General features: G+C 41.9%; 1 protein-coding gene and 1 pseudogene across 2 annotated transcripts in view; one reads left to right on the top strand and one right to left on the bottom strand.

Moving 5' to 3' along the window:
* Positions 1-19,575, bottom strand: part of SND1 (staphylococcal nuclease and tudor domain containing 1) — a 419,761-nt gene that overhangs the window by 279,623 nt on the left and 120,563 nt on the right. The gene's annotated exons all lie outside the window — the stretch shown is intronic.
* Positions 12,083-13,804, top strand: LOC309966211 (rhotekin-like; annotated as a pseudogene). The gene is made up of 2 exons: positions 12,083-13,418; positions 13,497-13,804. The product of its transcript is annotated as a rhotekin-like (transcript).

Raw genomic sequence — 19,575 nt, 5'->3', positions numbered from 1 at the left:
TAATGTTTGTTGAATGAAATTACTTTATCTCTCTGGGCTTCATTTTCCTCCTGTTAGAAAAGGGGGGGAAAAGTGGCTGGGGATAAATGCTAAATGTTCCTTCTATCTCTAAATGCCCATCAGTCTGTAAATGTTACATAAAATGGATCAGTTCCCTATGATTCCTTGAAATTTTGCCATGTTTTAACATTCACATTCAAGTAAGGCATGAGAACATCAAAGCTGCATCCATCCACCTAAAAATGAAAATATATGGTATTCTTAAGATCCTCCTTTGAGGTGGAAATATCTTCACCAAATCAGGTCACAGAAAGGAAATAGAAGATGATCTCTTTAGAAAATGTTTTGATGAGTCTCCTTCGCCCTCCCCTCCCTCAAGGTCACTGTCAGTCTCCAAAGATATGGGCAGTACTTGGAAACCTTAAAAATGTAAAAGAAACCTTTTAAAGTTCATTTTTAAAAATTCTAAAGTAATAAATCTGCAATTGTGTAAATGTCTTATTTCTTCTAGGCCTAAGCTGTTTAAGTTTTAATCCAAATTGGGAGCTAGGAAGCAGGAAAGAACAGAGAGAAGGAAAATAAATGAAGCCCCAAATTTCAGAGTAGAGATGCCCCTGGGATCTGCAGATAGATAATAGAAATACTTGTGAGACATGAAAACATCAACACTAATCAACAGCACTCAAATGATTAACCAATTTCCCATTATTATCAAGAAAGCCATACAGTCTTAAAAATCAGAAGGCAATTATGTCTGCTATTACTGTGAAATGCCAGATAGAACCAGACTCTGAGGAGAGGATGACTCAAACCTGTGGCCCACCTCGCCACCACCGCGCGCGCCTGTGTGTGTGTGTGAGTGTGTGTGTGTAGGGGGGGCAGGGGAGGGGGGTTAGCAGCTGTAGTTAAGACAAAGGTATTGATTCATCATCATCGCCACACCCTACAACCCTAAGTCCACTGGCCCCTCAGATCTCTCCATTCTTTTCTAGAACTTCCATTCAACCTGCAAAATCAGAATTTAAATATAAAATAATAGGACCTCATCCACATGAATTCTGAACACATGGGATAGATAATTTAATCTAGCCTAATCCACAGGAAATATTTAGATTACAGGCTTTAGCAATAAAGTTTTAGCCTGAGACTATTTCCAAAGAAATCAGAATTAATCCCCAAGTGGTGATGTGTTCATACTTGGTAAACTAACACTTTGTCCTGTCCGCATTTAGTTGACTATTCTGTTGATGGATCCAAACTAAAATCAAGTAGAACTGTTTAAAATTTACTGCAGGGGAAAAAAAAAAAAAAATCCCAATGTAACAGAATACTAGTGATTATTCATGGTTTTAAAAGACTCTCCTCCCTATATTAAGAACTTAAAGAATCGTTTTACAGTTATTCTCCCAGTGCTTCTGCAACATAAATTGATTTACCAATCGTCAATTTTATTTGCAGCATTCCAGAAAAATTATAATGAGGAGCTATACCTTTTCCCTTTGTGTTTCCAATGCCTTTAAACTATGTCTTTGTAAAGTTAAGATTATCGTTATTTAATTTAGCACCAGTAAAGCTAAACTGTTCAAAAAGAGAGGATATAAGGGATGAAGAAAACATTAATGGCTTTAATTTTTTATCCCATTTTTCAACAGCTTTATACAGCGTTCAATGGTAACAGATATTATCCCTCACCATTCTACACCAAGATTATAACCTAAGAATTATGAGTGGCAGGGTAGAGGATTCAGTAGAAAGGGTTCCAGCGAGCAGATGGACGCATGACAAGGAAGGGAAGCTTACTGTGTATACCAGAGGCACCCTCGCAAAGATATGGTGGAGAAACTATAAGCAAATATGCAAATTTTGGCCTATCATAAAGGGGAATCTTATTCAGACAACCCATATGGGTTATGTATGATATTTATCCATTTAATCATTCCAACATTCCTTGTAGTTTGCATATGCTCATACTTTTCTAAGAAAAAATAAACAAGCAGTTAAGAAACCTACAGCAAAGGATGAAAGTAAAGCCAAAAATAGATCAAAGAAAACGCAGAAAGGAAAGAGATCCATCCACAGTCCTTGAATTGAAGACGGGCTGTTCCCATAAATCCAGATCTCCATGGTTTATTTTAACTCTTGTGCAAGTCCTCGTACTACAAAACCAGCAGGATATATGGTTAACAAAGGGTGGACAGAGAAATTGTTCCAAATGAGATTTTAAGTGAGTCATGCTCCGTAACCCAGACAATTTCATTTACTTATCTAACTGAACAATGTATTTTTTCCAAGAAGCCATTAAGAAGACATTGCATATGCCTAAAATACAGTGATCATTTTAAAATGAAATTCAAGACAAAATGATATGGGTATGAAACAGAATATCCTTTACAGCTGCAGCTTGACCAAATTTAGTCTCAAAATTTTAAATTGAAATGTGATGAAACCTTGGGTCTTGAAGTATAATCAAAGGAGGCAAACATTAGAGAAGGAGGAAAAAACAACTGATGTCAACAAATCACAAAAAACTGGTGTGCTCCAGGCTTCAAGAAGCGTCCTGAAAATGTCCCTACCGTTTTTTAAAGACATCTTTCCTAATGCAAGTAGATGTGAAAGTACAAACCAAAACTGTTTTATTTTCTTCTGTACATGCTTAGAAAGAAGAAAGACAAGAGGAAGGTCCTGGGACTAAATAAACATGCTGCATAGCTTGGATTATTAAGGCAGCCAGATCTGCAATTTCAGTACCACCTAAATTCAATGATCTGTGCCACGAGTCAGATAATAGACAAATTTAAGTATCTAATACATATTGTTCTTAAACACTATCCAGTCAGCCACCATTAAATATCACTTTGCTAGCCTGTAAAATTGATATTTCATATCTAGGGAGTGTACAATGGATAACCTGGGAATGCATTCAAGGCTTTGGACACACATTTAAGGTTTTACAAATAAACATTAAAAATCAATTCAACAGCAAGAATGCTAACTAAATTTCATGACTATCGAACGTCTAGCAATTACAGTTACCCAGAAAGATACTGACTTGTTAAATTACTTTCAGGCCAAAAGGCTTCGATGGCTCAAGTTCCCCAGTGGCCACCATGGATGATATTTCTTAAAGAATGTCACCTCACCACTAATAAACTTATATAAAGAATTGTCTTTTTTTCCTCTTTGAAGAGCATGCATCAGAACACACAAGATGAATCAATATCATTTCTGTCTCTGTATAATCAGGAACCAACTCACAAAATTCAAGTAGTCATTGAACAATCTTGGGGAGGGCTTCACGTCTCACCGGTTTCCTCAGTGCTGTTCATCTTCCAATTAGTTTCCCCTCTGACTAACCCTTTCCTCCCTTCCACTGGTCAATTACAATGCCCTCCTTTAAGTCAGCCCCCTTGCATGACTACCAGGTTTCTTCAGTTCTTTCCATTCTCACACTGCACTTCCAATATTCTACATTTCAATAAACAGAACCTTTAAAAAATTTTCCTGCTTCGTTCCCATCCTCACATTTCCAGCCTTTCTGTCAATTTCACTACATACACGAGAGACTCAAAAACACAAGTCTGTAAAACTAGGGCTTGTAGTGAAGTTTTCCCCAGTTTTCAAAAAATGAGAAAAAGGGGACAGCAATAAGTCTGAATTTGACCAAATTTATTGTAAATTATTCCAGATTGAAGGACTGTTTATTATTCTTAAAAATACGTGTTACACACACACACACACACACACACATATTACGTTTTGGGAATTAGTTTTTCATTCTTTTAAGGAATAATAATGTCAGAAGAGGTGAGGCACTTTTCTCAAGTTTTAAAACTGGAAGGATGAGTTAGTGTTCCAGAGAGAGAGACACACAAGATAAGCAGTAGGAAAGAATGGAGAGTTCAAAAAGGAGGTAAATGCTGCATAAGGAGGCAGGGGAAAGTTCAGCCAGGGTGCTTGCCAGGCAGAAATGTTAACCTCTAGAATAGAGGAACGAAGAGAACTTTCTGGGAAGGGGACAGACGTGTTTGGAATTTTACAAAGACCACCTGAGCAGCAGTGTGGAAAGACAGACTGAAGAGAGTGATATTTGAGGGCCCAAAAGCTTGTGCAATGGTTAAGACAAAGGTTGAAAACTTCAACAGCAGGGGGAGGAGGAGTTTTGAGACAGTATTCTAAAGCTTAAATCAGTTAATATGTATAAAGTGCCTAGGTCACTACAATATCACCCATACATAGAAACTCAAGTCAGTACCTTTCTGTTCACTTTGTTTTCCTTATACCTAGGAATACCATCTGAATATGGTATAAAATAGCCATATCTTTCATTAGCCATAAATACTTGAGAACCCAAGGTTTCAGTTTAACACGTTTCCTCTCCATACAACCAAAAAGGCAAAATAAAATAACTGGTGTTTGTGCCCACCTTCATGAAAACTAATTATCCAAATCCAAACTACAGTCATGTTATGACATGACTAAAGTCATAACCAAACCAGGGAAAATTTAAGAAGTCTTCAAGGCAGAGCATAAAAAGATCTGGGCACAGTAGGTGCTCAATAAATACTTCATGACTGAGGATAAATTACTCTCATGAAATATCACATAAAGCAAAACAGCAAGGAGAGGCTCGGGCGAAGTCCAAGTTCACCTACTACAAGAGTCCCCAGGAACATACAAGTATGCTTGGCCTACTACCACTCTCTTTAGAGGTGGTAACCTTGATGATGAACATGTTAAGAGCACTCAACCTCTCTAATAAGTACAAGCATATAAAAGCTAAAAATGGAAGGAAACTCATCTCCTTACGACACCAAACAACTGTGCTTATAGCTCCTGTTAGTCTGTTAACACAAACATTCACCAGGGGAAAAGGAGAATCACAACATTCTGCTGATCACTGTCTGATGACCAGTATCTTGTCAGTCAATGAGGAGAAGAAGCCAGTTCCTTTGGGCAAAAATTGTTCATATCTAATAAGGCTTCAAAAAATCTAAGAAGGTTGAAGTAGATAGAATAAGGATATTGGAAAGGTTAGGTAACAGCTGTCAGACTTCACTTCTATAACAGCAGGCACATCTGCTTCAACGTCTGCTGGGAACAGTAACTCTACATATGTACTGGAAAGTGCTTCATGTGGGCCTCAGAAGGTGAGGTGATAACTGCCCTTTAAAGGAAAGAGAGCCAGAATTGATATCTCTCCCCAGTTTTCGATGAGCAGGGGCTTACCACCAGTCCCCATACCTCAGCAATATCTTTGTTGAATTAAACAAGGAAATTACTGTATAGTAATTACATGTACATTACTATACTGCCCCAATGGGTCTCTTTCCTATTTAGCGAAAGCAGAAACTCTGAAGTCAAAAAGAGGAAGATAATGCCTCATCTGCTAGACAGTTCTAGTCCTCCGCATTTCCACAGCAAATAAATATTATATAGCAGTTGAAAAAGTCAGCGAACATGTTCACTGGCACTCCTCGGAGGTAGGGCAGACACTGCCCCTCCAGCTACACAAATGGTCAGAAGCCCCACTGTGCACAACCCACAATCATACCTGGTTTGCATAGGAGCAGTGGTCCAGGGGGCGTTTTAGTTACATTTTCTAACTTCCATACAACCTTAAGGACCTAATAGGCTGACTGAATTACGACTCTTGTCAAATTAAAAATCAGTACTTGGTACGGTAGCCAATTAAGTTCTATTTTCAGCAAACTAACAACCCATATCTGCCCCAAAGGATTGTAACCTATGACAGAATGAGGTTTAAATAGAAAAATAAGCATCTTTAAACAGCTCGGAGAGCTTAACCTCAAAGGAGCTGCATATCTCACCTGAAGACCAATACCATATCAGAATGCAGGCACAAGAGTGCAGGCCCATGTCAGGATGCAGGGTCCTAGTATTGGTTTTCAAACTCATACACATGTGTCACAAAAACTACTACTCTGATTAAGATCCTTCTAAATTAACTTCTCTTTTCCCCCTGGAAAACAATCAGACCCCAATGGTAATCATTCTCAACAACCATAAAGGAGGTGAGTGTGTTTAAATTAATCTCCCTGGCCTGGGAAAGGCAATCAAGAAACAACAGGAGGGCTTCCCTGGTGGCGCAGTGGTTGAGAGTCCGCCTGCCGATGCAGGGGACACGGGTTCGTGCCCCGGTCCGGGAAGATCCCACATGCCGCGGAGCGGCTGGGCCCGTGAGCCATGGCCGCTGAACCTGCGCGTCCGGAGCCTGTGCTCCACAATGGGAGAGGCCACAACAGTGAGAGGCCCGCGTACCGCAAAAAAAAAAAAAAAAAAAAAAAAGAAACAACAGGAAATCAGACAGGTAAATAAGGTATTGACTGTTACTTAGGATCGTGCCAGGCAGGGCATGAAACTATTCTCTGCCTCCTTGACAAAAGATGTGCGGCCTTGAGGAGACACAGCTATCATAGCTTGATCACAAAGATACCTGAAAGAAACTGGTAAGAGTTGTGTGGAAACTTGTCTTAAGTGGAAATGGGAATCTGGACTTGGCTCTGCAAATAATTCTCTAATTTCAGTATCTTGGGTTTCCCCTCTATGAAATGGTTATTGTGAATAATCCAGGTAATTATCATCATGTATTTTATGAGATTACAAATCTAAACATACTTTGAATATTTTCATAATTATTAGAATGACATTTCATTATGATTTTTTTTTTTCTTTTTTTGATACGCGGGCCTCTCACCGTTGCGGCCTCTCCCGTTGCGGAGCACAGGCTCCGGACGCGCAGGCCCAGCGGCCATGGCCCACGGGCCCAGCCGCTCCGCGGCACGAACCCACGTCCCCCGCATCGGCAGGCGGACCCTCAACCACTGCGCCACCAGGGAAGCCCTCATTATGATTTCTTTTACTTTAATTGTTAGTAAGAGAAAGGAAAGCGCTATCTAATATATAAGCATCTGGCTAATTTGCTCTATGGCTAGCCAAAAGTCATTCCTGGGATAAACAGAAGGACTTATAAGTCAAATCATGAAACAAGGTTCCGACTCTGATTTCTATTCCAAATGAAAACTTCAGAAGAACAAAAGTTTTCTTCCTTTCTTAATTCCTATGGAACCACAAATGCTGCTATTCCTTCTGCCCCAGCAACTTGGTATAACTGGAATGAGTTACAATTAAAAAGGAAATTAAATATCATAGGCAGTAATAAACCAGCTTCCATTTTTCTTGATGTATAGTTCAATTATATTAATTAGTATAATGAAGGAGGAAGAAGGCAGAATCATTGCCACATGGTATAAGCAAGCTTCATTAAGAACCACCTACCTCACTTATGAGGAATGTATAGAAATGTAAGTGCAGAAGCATTGTTTCTATGGGGACCTAATCAGTCTAATCATTTTCACGAATTATAAGCCATAGAATCACAGGGCCTGTGGGTTGGAAGGGAACTTAAAAGTGTACCTCTAGCCTCCTATGCACTGTCAAATCCCCTCCACAATATTCCTACCATCTGGTTATTCAGCTCACGTGTCAAGGCCTTCAATGAAACGAAACTAACTTCCTGGGACAGCCCACTCTCTCTCTCACTGAACACCTTTCTTAGAAAGTTCTTTTTTCATATTAAGCTAAAATGTTTCCCTATAATTGGTTCTAGTTTTACTCCTTAATGTCCAACTCACTGCTGTTCTGGCAAAATCTTCCGTGGGTGGGACTATCCCCTCTAGCACTTTTGGCCCCCTACCCAGTAAAAGTGTCCCCAGTGATGCACACCAAGGCAATGTCTGTACACATTTCCAACTTCCCACCATTAATAACCACCGTAAAAGTATTACAGAAAGGAACTCTGGAAATTTAGGCCACATCATGGGACCTTAGAAGTTTGGCCCTTTTCGCCAGGAAATGGGGAGCTTTTTAAAAAGTTGAGGATAAGGAGAGTGACAGAATCAGAGGTATGTTTCAGGAAGATTAACATAGCAGCCATATATAGAACTGGATTAGAGGGGGGACAACTGGAGAGAAGGAGGCCAGGTAGAAGGCCATTACAGTGGTAGAGGAAAGATGTAATTAGGACCAGAACTACTCACAAGGTGCTCTGGTCAACAGCACACCGTCCAAACCAATTTTAAATGACTCCAATCACCATGTAGCCCTAGCCTTCATGATGTATGCTACCGTAATGCGTCACTACCATTCAAGTCAGAGAACAGTCTTCATGTGCTGCAACAATCCCCCCCCATGGTGTGAAGCTAAGGGTTTTTTGCATAGAATATTTAATATGCAAGTATGCAGGTGGGTACCCTGCCTTATTACATATGGGCTAATTAGGAAGCACATTATTTGTAAGGCATTAGCATAACAAATCAACTTAAAATGACACTTGAGAATAGGCCATTCAAAGTGAAAGCCAAGATTATAAATCTAAGTCTTTCAACAGGAAAAAAAACCCACCTGACCTAAGGGAAGCAGGCAGCTCTCAGCTAGATGGATGTGCAAAATGAAGTCAGGCACCTTATTTGGGGATCCAAAGTGAGCCGGAGCTACTAAATAAGCTTGACTGACAAGAACGATTACTAACTACATAATATTTGAATATATAATACATAAGGCACGATATGGGTCCCATTTAATATTCACAAAGACTAAGATTTCAACAGTATCATCATTTTACAGATGAGGAAACCAGAGCTCAAAGGTCCTGAATAACTCACCCAAGGTTAGTCATTACCAAGTCACAGACTTGAAAAAGACTCGAAACCCAGGTCACTCTGACTGCAAACTGTCCTCTTGCTATAGCACTCAATTCAGAAATTACTTTAACAAGCACAAGGCAAACGATCTGAAGACACACGTAAAAGGGACTGTCAAGAGGGTGGACAAACATGACCAGTTGGGTCAAGAAACCCTACACGGAAGGTAAGGGGCAGAGGATAACATCAAGGGCAAACTACTGAGAAAGGCCGACAGAGCTACGAGGCTGAGCAAGAAAGGCTACAAGCAAAGGAAGGCATCAATATCTCTGTTCGGCAAGGTCTCTGGGGCGCAGACAGTGGGCAACAAAAACAGTCTTTCTTCTCTCGTGAAACATAGGAAGGCTCATCATGTGTTCTGCAGTAGTCAAAAATGTCTATCATATGGCAGAAAAATTTCAAAAGTCAACCAATTTTCTTCTGTAAGCTAACAAATATATTGGGCTTTCCCTTTCACCACCTTGAAATACATTCTACTCTGGAGTATACCGTGGTTATGCCTTTTTGAAGTCAAAAAACGTTACTACCCAATATCATCATCCAGTATGGCAGCTATACCTTTCTTACTGCCCATTCCTGTCACTGTCCCCAAGCATGGACACCCAAACTTGCTCTTCCAAGTATCCTAGTCAGCAGGTCAAGTACAGATACCCAAGTCTGTGTTACAGGCTAAAAGAATATCAATGCCAAAGCGGTTTCCTCTGCCAAACCCTCCCCTAGGTCAATCAAACTTCACCAGCTCTTCCTTAGAGCTCTTCAGCATTTATTTCTACTAACTACACGATGGTATTTTGCATATAATGTTAAAGTATCATTCTAACAATATGGTTTTTCCCTAAGTTCAATCCCCCTTCTGCCACATGAAGGCCGTACTTCCTCTTTATAGGAGAGTGTTTCCACTTGTTATTGGCAGGTGTTGAGAGGGTAGCGAGGAGGTGTAGTGACGGCCTTGATTCTAAAAGAAAGCTGCAATGACTGGGACTTTCGTCTTAACAAGCTGGGTCACTGGATATAACATCTTAAGAGTTACAAAATTCACTATTTGTGAACAAGGATAAGAAGGGGCCTACCGGCTAAAAATCAGGAGGTGAGCATGCGGAAGACTACAAAAGAAATGTATCCAAATTCAAGGTTGACAAAAGAATAAGAATGTGCTTTGCCTGAAGCCACAAATCCCAAAGGATAAAGGGCAGGCACATTCTTAAAACTCGTCTGCCCCTGAGCAGACATTGCTGTTCTGAGCTAAAGTAAAACAGAGCCGTGTTCGAATAAGCACCAGTGTGGAAGTGACTGCCACCCCAGCATCCTCCTTCCTGTGGTCTGGCCATAAACGTCTTGAACCCTTGATTTTAAGAAATACCTACTGTTTCAGACTCCCACTGCACTTAGATGTCTAAATGGCACAGTGACACATTCTCTCCCCTTAATTTCCTCACTACACCCATATATACAAGTAATACTACTTTCACACATTTTACTTAACCCTTATAATTATAGGCCTTTGCTACATTATGCCCAAGAAAATGAAGACTAGGAGGATAATATGCCCTGGGTCATAGGAATATCTTATAAGAAGATTCTTATTTTGCCCAGGAAACCACATACTGCATAGTCTGACCTCCAGGACACAAAACTTCAAACACACTCCACATCTTCTGTTTAAACATCACTGCCCCATATATTTCCCATCTTTTTAAAAACCACCACCACCGCCACTGAATCTTACATTAAACAAGAAATGTAAATTGTTTGTTTCCACAGATTATCAAAGTTGGCACATAAAAATCATGAGGAAAACTGGCAGATTCATTTATTTGGGCAATTTCAAAAGTTACCCCTTGCTTTTGAAGATCAACCCAAATAAATGAATTATTCAGATTCCATTAACTTTTGCCCTAAAACAGTGGAACAGGGGCCAATGAGATGACGATTTTACGACAGTTTGACCAAAAGATAAAATGGTCAATATAAATTCATGGGCTGATTAGAAAGCAGAGTTAGAAATACCTGTTCGTTATATAGACCAGTAAATTTCTATTAAGATGATACAGAAGGGGACTTCCCTGGTGGCGCAGTGGTTGAGAATCCGCCTGCCAATACAGGGGACATGGGTTCAATCCCTGGGCCAGGAAGATCCCACATGCTGCAGAGCAACTAAGCCCGAGAGCCACAACTACTGAGCCCACGTGCTTCAACTACTGAAGCCCACGCACCTAGAGCCCGTGCTCCACAACAAGAGAAGCCACTGCAATGAGAAGCCCGCGCACCACAATGAAGAGTAGCCTCCGCTCGCCACAACTAGAGAAAGCCCACGCACAGCAACGAAGACCCAACGCAGCCAAAAATAAAAAAACAAGAGTTGAGTCCTTTAAAAAATAAAGAATATACAGATTATAATCCTAACAACGTTCAGTTTCCTACAAAAAAATATTTGTATTCTACAAAAAAATGTATTTGTATTCTAGTTTCAAAGGAAAAGTGAACCAGTATAGGAACACTTGTATTACACCACTCAAGGCTTACACAGGGTATCAGTGGCATCTTGTTCATACTCGAAGGTCAGTACACTAAGTAGAGATCTTCCTGCCTACTGTCCTGTGCTCTGTGATTTTTTTAAAACTGTTTTTCACCTTGAACAAATGTACAGTTTTCTAGCTGTTGATCCTTCTTTAATTTTTGTAATTCTACACTGCAGTCGAGACTCAAACTGGGGTATAGCATGAGAATAAATTTATTTTTACTCTTCAAACTTTAGTAAGCCCCACTCCTTAGCAGCATTATCCTGGGAAAACTTAATCAAACTATCTGTGCCTCAGTTTCCTCATCTATGAGCGGGGAGCATAAATCCCTTCAGTCACATACTGTTACGAGGATTAGATCTACAGCAACCATCAAGGACTTAGAAGCAGCATTTAGCACAGTGGGAGCCATCAACAAATACCTGTTACTGCCATTCAAACCTAAGCCACTCGAGAGTTCCAAGGAGCAGCAGCTAGCAACTCGAGGAAACGTGCACACACCTTCTAACAATGGAACCAATGCTCAGGGCCATTCCAGCCGGAACTTTCACACCTCATGGAGGGCCCACCAATGTCCATGTTAAAGCCAATTTTCACTTCAGGTATGATTAATCTTCTGCACTAAAAAACAAGAGTGTTTTCTCACCAAGAAGTTCTTGAAGTTCGGTAGGCTTCCAGAACATCTGTATGACTGTTTCAAAGCAGCAGCTTGCAGAATGAAAAACCAGGGTTTCAACAGCTTTAAAAGTATGGTTTGAGTCGAGGGACAGAAGCCTAGGAGACAACGCAGAGCCGGGCAGCGCAGGGAGTGCTGAGGGCAGGCAGAAGCACAGGACTGCCGGCATGTTCTCCGGAAACCACCGGAGCCGGGTCACCACGGCCAGCGGCAACACCCTAGAGATGGAGTTCAAACGCAGCCGCTGCTGGCTCAGCCTCTTCTGCGACCCACTGGAGGACACAGTCGCAAAGAACGCTACACCATGAGACCCGGATGAGGGAAGGGGCCCGCCAGCTGCCGGTGGCCTGCTCCCAGCCAGAGCGTGCTGGTGTGCAATAGCCGCACCCCCGGCTACACGGGCGAGCTGTAGCGGCGCAAGGACACGCAGGTGCTGAGGAAGACAGGCCAGTGGCCTCCTGATAGCGGGCCACCTGCTGAGCACTCCCCCTGCCGCAGCCAGCTCTGCATTTCTGACCTCCAGATTCCACTCATGTGGAAGGACACAGAAGATTTCAAGAACGAAGGCGATCTGCACCGTCGGGCTGTGTTCTTGCTGCTGCAGATCGGGGAATGCACTCAGGACACGGAGATGATCCTGGTGGACAGGACCCTCACAGCCATCCCCTTTCACAACAAGGTGCTCTTTGCCGAGGAAGGGCCAGACTCTGAACTGCGGCTGGAGCTATATGGGGCCTGCGTGGAAGAGGAGGGGGCCCTGGCTGGAGCCCCCAAGAGGCTTGCCACCGAGCTCAGCAGCTCCCTGGGCTGCTCCTCAGGGAGGCGTGTGCGGGTGTCGCTGGAGACAGCGAGGGGCTCGGGAAGCAGTCCCATCTTGCTCCCCACCCCAGCTGGTGGTGGTCGTTACCACCTCTTGGCTCATACCACTCTCACCCTGGCAGCAGTGCAAGATAGGCTCCACACACATGACCTCACCCTCACCAGTCATGAGGAGAACCCCGCCTGGCTGCCCCTTGATGGCAGCGTGTTGCCGTCTGGTGGCTCAGCCCTTCTGCATGACTCAGCCTACTGCAAGCAGCACCCACAGAGCGCAGCAAGCTGGGGAGCTGCAGGACTGGGTGCGAGTGCATGGAGTCCTGAGAGGCACAAACAGCTTCTGTCACCGTCAACCTGAAGACACAGACACTGGGCAGGAGCCGCTGTTTACTGTTGTGATCAACAAGGAGATTCAAGTCGGGGCAGGTGAGCTGGATCAGGCGGTGGGCTGGCTCTTCACCCTGAGCAACAGTAACCAATATGGGGAGGATGAGGTGACACACACCCTTCAGGCAGAGAGTCGGGGAGCCCTGCAGAGCTGGACAGAAGCTCTCTGGCAGCTTTTCTTTGACATGAGCCAGTGGAAGCAGTGCCGTGATGAAATAATGAAAATTGAAACCCCTGCTCCCCGGAAACCACTCCAAGTACTGGCCAATCAGGGTTCCTGGTACCATGAGATGGTGACAGGTGATGCTCAGGGCTGAACAGGTCTGGGGCCTAAGCTCTGACTAGCCTCCTCCCCTCAATACCTTCCTGGTGCCACAGCTATTGAGCCGCTGGATGACATCACAGCAGTGACAGACAGCCTGGCCCAGCTGGAGGGCACGAGGCTGGAGATGCCCCCAGCCTGCCCTGCCTGGCCCCTGCTCGCCTGCTTCAGTGGCCCCAACCCCAGCCCAGACCCATTCCCTGCTCTGGAGGAGACGCCGAACGGTCTCCCTGGATGCTGTCCCCGAGACCACTCCCCTGGGGCTTCTCGCTCGGTTGCCCCTCTCCCCCCGAAGCGGTTCCCACAGTCCAGAGGCCTCTGCAGCAAAGGCCCACCCCACACTTGGCTCCAGTCACCAGTGTAAGATGGTGTGCTGGCAACAGGATCTGGCCAGAAGAAGAGGTGGTCTGTGTGCAGCTGGGCTCTGGATTCGGTGCTGTTTGTAGCAGGTTGGCCAGCTTGGCCTCCCCTTCCTCTGCTGGACTGGGGATAGGCTGGGGAGGGGGAGCAGAAGCCCCTTTTAAGCTGTGGTTGCCATGGTGCTGAGGGACTCTTTCCCAGGGCTGGCTGGGACCCCCTAAACCCTTCCTGAGAGAAAACTGGAACCAACACTGCCCTACCTCCCTGCACTAACCAGCTTTGAGGATGGCACTGAAGAGCCCTGGGAGGGGACGCACCTCCCTTGTGACTCCCACATCGACCATTAAAGTTATTTAACATCAAAAAAAAAAAAAAGTATGGTTTGAGTTGGGCTGGAATGAGTTGGCACACCAATCACTCCTCTGTCAGAAGAGTTGGTTTCTAAAAAGCACTTTGGTTAGTTCACCAAGGCACTGGTGCCAATAAACTTCCCGTTGTATCTCATAATAAAGCATTAAACAAATAAATGGGGCATAGGATGGAGAAAGATTTACGATTTAAGCCCACCCGAGGAGACAATTTATGAAATAAAATGATCAACGTTCTAGAATTAAAAAGTAGTTTTACAAAATAAAATTGTATTGAAAAATATCTAAATACAGAAAAATAAACAAATAGTAAAAAAAAAATCTGAAAGTCATGCAAGAAGATACACTTATAGAGCCAATAAACTAATTCTACTTTTAAAGTAATCAAAGATGAATGGTTTACACGAAGGGAAATCAAATGTAAATTACATGAAAAACACATTCTTACTAGTAATCTTTTATGCAGATGAAAACAACTCTAAAGTCCAGTTAATCTAGGAAAACAAAAATACTGACGAAACAAAAACTCGATTATATGTAGGAAAGTTTAAGTATTTATGTGGTACAGTCTGAAAATTCGCTTATATACCTTTAACCTATTAACTCACTTTGTGGATATAGTTCTAAAATAAATAATCCTAAATAGGAAAAAAAAGTACATGTTTAATGCTATTAAGAAAAAAAGAAATCTAGAACATGGACATAACTAGAAAATAGTATATTTGCTTAATGGAATATATGTGTGTTTAAAATTAAAAGTGCCATAATTCAAGAAAAATGTGCAACTTCCATTTCCAACAAGGACGAAACAAGGACCAAATCCACTGTCCTGCATAAAATCAAAAAAACCAAACATTTTGAAACATAGTTTTCAGTAAGATAGGTAACAGGCAACAGAGAACAGTGATCCCTAAGAGACAGGACACAAATGAGCCCTAACTGCTTACTGCCTAGAGTTTCTAGTGGGAATGGACAAGGGTTTGGGGGAGACCAAGCCTGCTAGAGCTCTTGGCACAAAGGACCAGGGTGGAGAGAGCAGCACAGAGAGATGACTTCTGAGATCCGCACAGGGCCTCTCTTGAGCACAGTACTGATCAGCCCAGGAGTGTGCTTCCCCCTGAGGCCAGGGGAAGAACCATGGGAAAGCATTAGAAGCAACAGTGCCTACCATCACCATAATGACCCAACCATTTTACTCCAGGGTATTTATCCAGGAGACAAGAAAATATATATCCACACAAAGACTTGTACACAAATGTTCATCAAAGCTTTATATATAAAGAGCCAAAAATTGGAGGCAACTGGAAACAGCCCAAATGACCACCAGAGGTAAATGGATGGCTAAACCACGGTATATCCATACAGTGGAATACTACTCAGCAACAGAAAGGATGAACTATTGACACAGACCACAACACAGATGAATCTCAGATAATTAGACTGAGTGAAGAAAGCCAGATTAACACGAGTAGATACTGTAATGATTTCATTTATATAAGCTCTAGAAAATGAAACTAATCTATAATGAGAGAAAGCAGATCAATGGCTTGGGGGTACATGGGAAGGGACAGAATGGGGCACAAGGAAACTCTGGGTGGTAATGAGTATGTTCACTATCTTGACTGTAGTGATGGTTTCATGGATATATATATATATACATTTCTCAAAGCTTTCCAAATTGCACACTTTAAACATGTGCAGTTTTCCTGCATATCCATTATGCCCCAATAAAGCTGTTTGTAAAAATAGACAAAATGTTGGGATTTCCCTGGTGGTGCAGTGGTTAAGAACCCGCCTGCCAACGCAGGGGACACGGGTTCGAGCCCTGGTCCGGGAAGATCCCACATGCTGCGGAGCAACTAAGCCCGTGCGCCACACTACTGAGCCTGTGCTCTAGAGCCTGCGAGCCACAACTACTGAGCCCACATGCTACAACTACTGAAGCCCGCATGCCCTAGAGCCCATGCTCCTCAACGAGAGGCCACCACAATGAGAAGCCCGTGCACCACAAGGAAGGGTAGCCCCACTCACCTCAACTAGAGAAAGCCCACGCGCAGCAATGAAGACCCAACGCAGCAAAAAATAAATTAATTTTTAAAAACAGACAAAACGTGGTTTCATGAACAGTTATAAATATCAGAATATAAACTAACACGTATACACTGGCCACCATCATATGATTAGAGAGATCTACATAAATGAAGTTTGTTAAGGTCTTTGGAGTTTTTACTTTTGTAAAAATTTACACCCACTGAGTTTATCTAAACGGCCATTCTTATTTCCTAGAAACAAGAGCTGGGAGACAGTCTGCCCATGATCATACGAAAAGGTCACACAAAAGAAACAGACCACACAACTCATAAGATGCCAATCTCTGTTCTACATTACATTCTGCACACTTATAGAATAACAAGATTATTGGGAAAGAGACAGATAGCTCCTTCAGAAGAGTTGTAAACCAGGGAAACTAGAGCAATTTCAATAGGGTACCCAGGTGTTCCCAGCGGTGAGGCATGAAGGGAAACCCTGTACACAGGTGAGACGACAATGTGTGGAAATTAGTCCAGTCTCAGCATTCAAAGCAACCTTTCAAAAATCCAAGTTAACATGCCTTGACATACATGATGCTCACTTAAAAGCCAATTGTGTGGTTTTTGTTCAAAAAAAAGGGAAAGCCATTTTTCATCATAAGACATAAAATGTTGAAAGAAAAAGAGGGGGAGCCGCAGCTATGTATTTCCTAGGGCTACCATAAAAAATTACCAGACACTGATGGCTTGGAACAACACGAACTTACTCTCTCCCAGTTAAGAGCCCAAAGTACAAAACTCAAGAGTGTTGGCAGGGCCGTGCTCTCTCTGAAGGCTCTAGGGCAGCCTCTTTCCAGTTTCTGGTGGTGGCCAGCAATCCCTGGCAATGCTCAGCTTACAGCTGCATCACTCCAATCTCTGTCTCTGTCCCAGGGCCTTCTTGCATCTGTGTGCACCTGATCCTCTCATGAGGACACCAGGCATTGGATTTAGGGCCCAGCCTCATCAGGTATGACCTCCTCCTAACTGATTATCTGGAAGTAAGGTCTTCACAGATCTAATGTCATAGTCATAGGTTCTTAGTGTTACAACTTTAACGTATCTTTTGGGGGGGTTCACAACTCAACCCACAATAGGGGGACAAATACCTAACATAGTAAAATTCTCTTCAAGGAGACAGTAACAAAGGAGAGTAAGATTTCAGTTAATGTATCAAGTAATGTTTTCACTTCTAAATAAACAGCTGTGCCCATTTCACATTGAATCAAAACACCTCAAAATGGCTAACAAAATGCAAAAATTGGTTTCCTTTCTTTTTCCAATTTGAGAATTATATTTGCAACAAACATCCCTGACCCATAACTCCCTCTGATTAATAATATTTTCATTAACAAATATACTGCTTGAATTTGGGGGGCTGAGACTTTTTTTTTTTAAACAACCAGAAAGGAAATTAAAAGAAAAGTTTCATTTAAGTCAGATGTTAATTTGCTTGTAAGGGGTCTTGTCCTTTCAAGCCATCATCATCATAAAGGCGTTTTATGATCTTTAATATAATGTGTATGTACTGGTACACTTAATTTACACTTACGCACAACACTATTGTTACAGTGTACACATACATTCTTATAGAGCTAAGAGTAAATGATTTAACTGCAGTTCAAACATTCTTTTCTGCTAGGTGTCTAATGTGTACCAACCATATAAGCTTAGCATAATTCAGAACATAATAAAAATTTGATTCCTATCCTCTAATTTATAAATGAAAAAAGTTTCACTGTTAAATAGTAAAATGTATTAACTGAAACTGATTAAACCCATCATATCACTAAGGAAGAAACTGAAGACTAAGATACAAGTCACCTGATATTCAAATGACCTCTCAGAGATGGACAGATGACAGAGGGTTCATTCTGCTTTCAAAGCATATGTCTCTGGTTCATATGCTTTGCTTGCCAGACAGTGCCTAGAGATGTCTGTTTAGTATATTACTTGGTAATTAAAAAGAGGAAAACTACGTGTTTCATAATCTGCTTATTTTTAGGCAGCATGTAAACAGCAGTATCAAAACCGCCCCCATACATACCTTTTTAACATTTGCCAGCATTGTGGCAGCACAGAATAGGAACTGGGGGGATAATTTTTTGATGATTTCTAATGATAAGCAAAATATGGTTAATGTTTTAGGAGTGGATCTAGATCTGGTATAAGCAGACATCAGATTTGATACAGTCCATTTTTTCCTATCGTAAGAATTACCATCAATAATGGAAAATACCTAAAAACATTACACCATGTTTTAAAGACATACACAGAGAGGCCTCTCTAGAACTGAGGTCAAAGGCCACTACCTACAGTAAAGATTTTGCAAGCACAGGAAAATATTCTTACAGAATGGGTGAGGAAATACCAAACCTTTGTACACATGGAAAAGTATCATGCATCTGAGATACTTAAATCTAATTCTGACAAGTGAGAAAAGTCCCCTCAAGGTCTAAGTCTCTAAGATTCAAGGACACAGCTACCTCTCTTACTTTCTCTTGAAGGTAAACAGCATTAAATCTAAATGAGTTTTCACTGAAATATATGCTCCGCTCCACTCCCCTCCTCTCACGTCCCTCCTGCATTGATTATATTTGTGAGACTATGCTTCCAGTGCATTTAAATTAAGACACCATCTTTCCCATCACCTACAATTCTCAAATGTCACATAAACTCTGAAGTGTTACATAAATTATCCAGTGGGTAGCAAACCACCAATGATGAACAATGAATAACACATCTTTTGAAGCAAATGGCCAGGCCAGAACCAGAAGAACTCAGGTGTTCTAAATATACTAAGCAATTTACCCAGTCAATAGAAACAGAGAGGACAGTGGGGATTAGAACCAAATAAACATGATAGCTCTACTATGCATCATTAATTCAATCTAAGATGCCACTTATTTTAAGACACATCATTTTATACTCCATTAAAAATAAAGCCGTCAGTTATGACTACAAGTTTTGTCCTGAAACCAGATGTTAAAATTTGCGGATGGGAGAGAGACATCTTTTAAGAATTAAGGAAATGTGGTATGTTTCCAATAAGGGCAAGTATTGGCAAATACTACCCCATAGCTATTCCTACCTCGAATGTTCACTATGTATCATTCATATCAATTATAATCACTCAACCAGCAAGTGGACCTCAAATAGTTAAGACTATATTGTGCCAACCATATAGAAAAGAACATAGAAGGCACTCAACTAGCTTACAGCTTGGCCAAACATCACTCATCCAAATCACTTACACCAATCTAGGGAAAATAAACTTATATTTGGTCCTTTGGGAAACCAATAGCATGTGGAGGCCAAGTATTACCCTTGTGGCCCCC

This window comes from Leucopleurus acutus, assembly GCF_964270905.1.
Source record: "Leucopleurus acutus genome assembly, chromosome: 9".
NCBI lineage: Eukaryota > Metazoa > Chordata > Mammalia > Artiodactyla > Delphinidae > Leucopleurus > Leucopleurus acutus.
The sequence above is the reverse complement of the archived record's forward strand: the minus strand, read 5'-3'. Positions and strand labels throughout refer to the sequence as shown.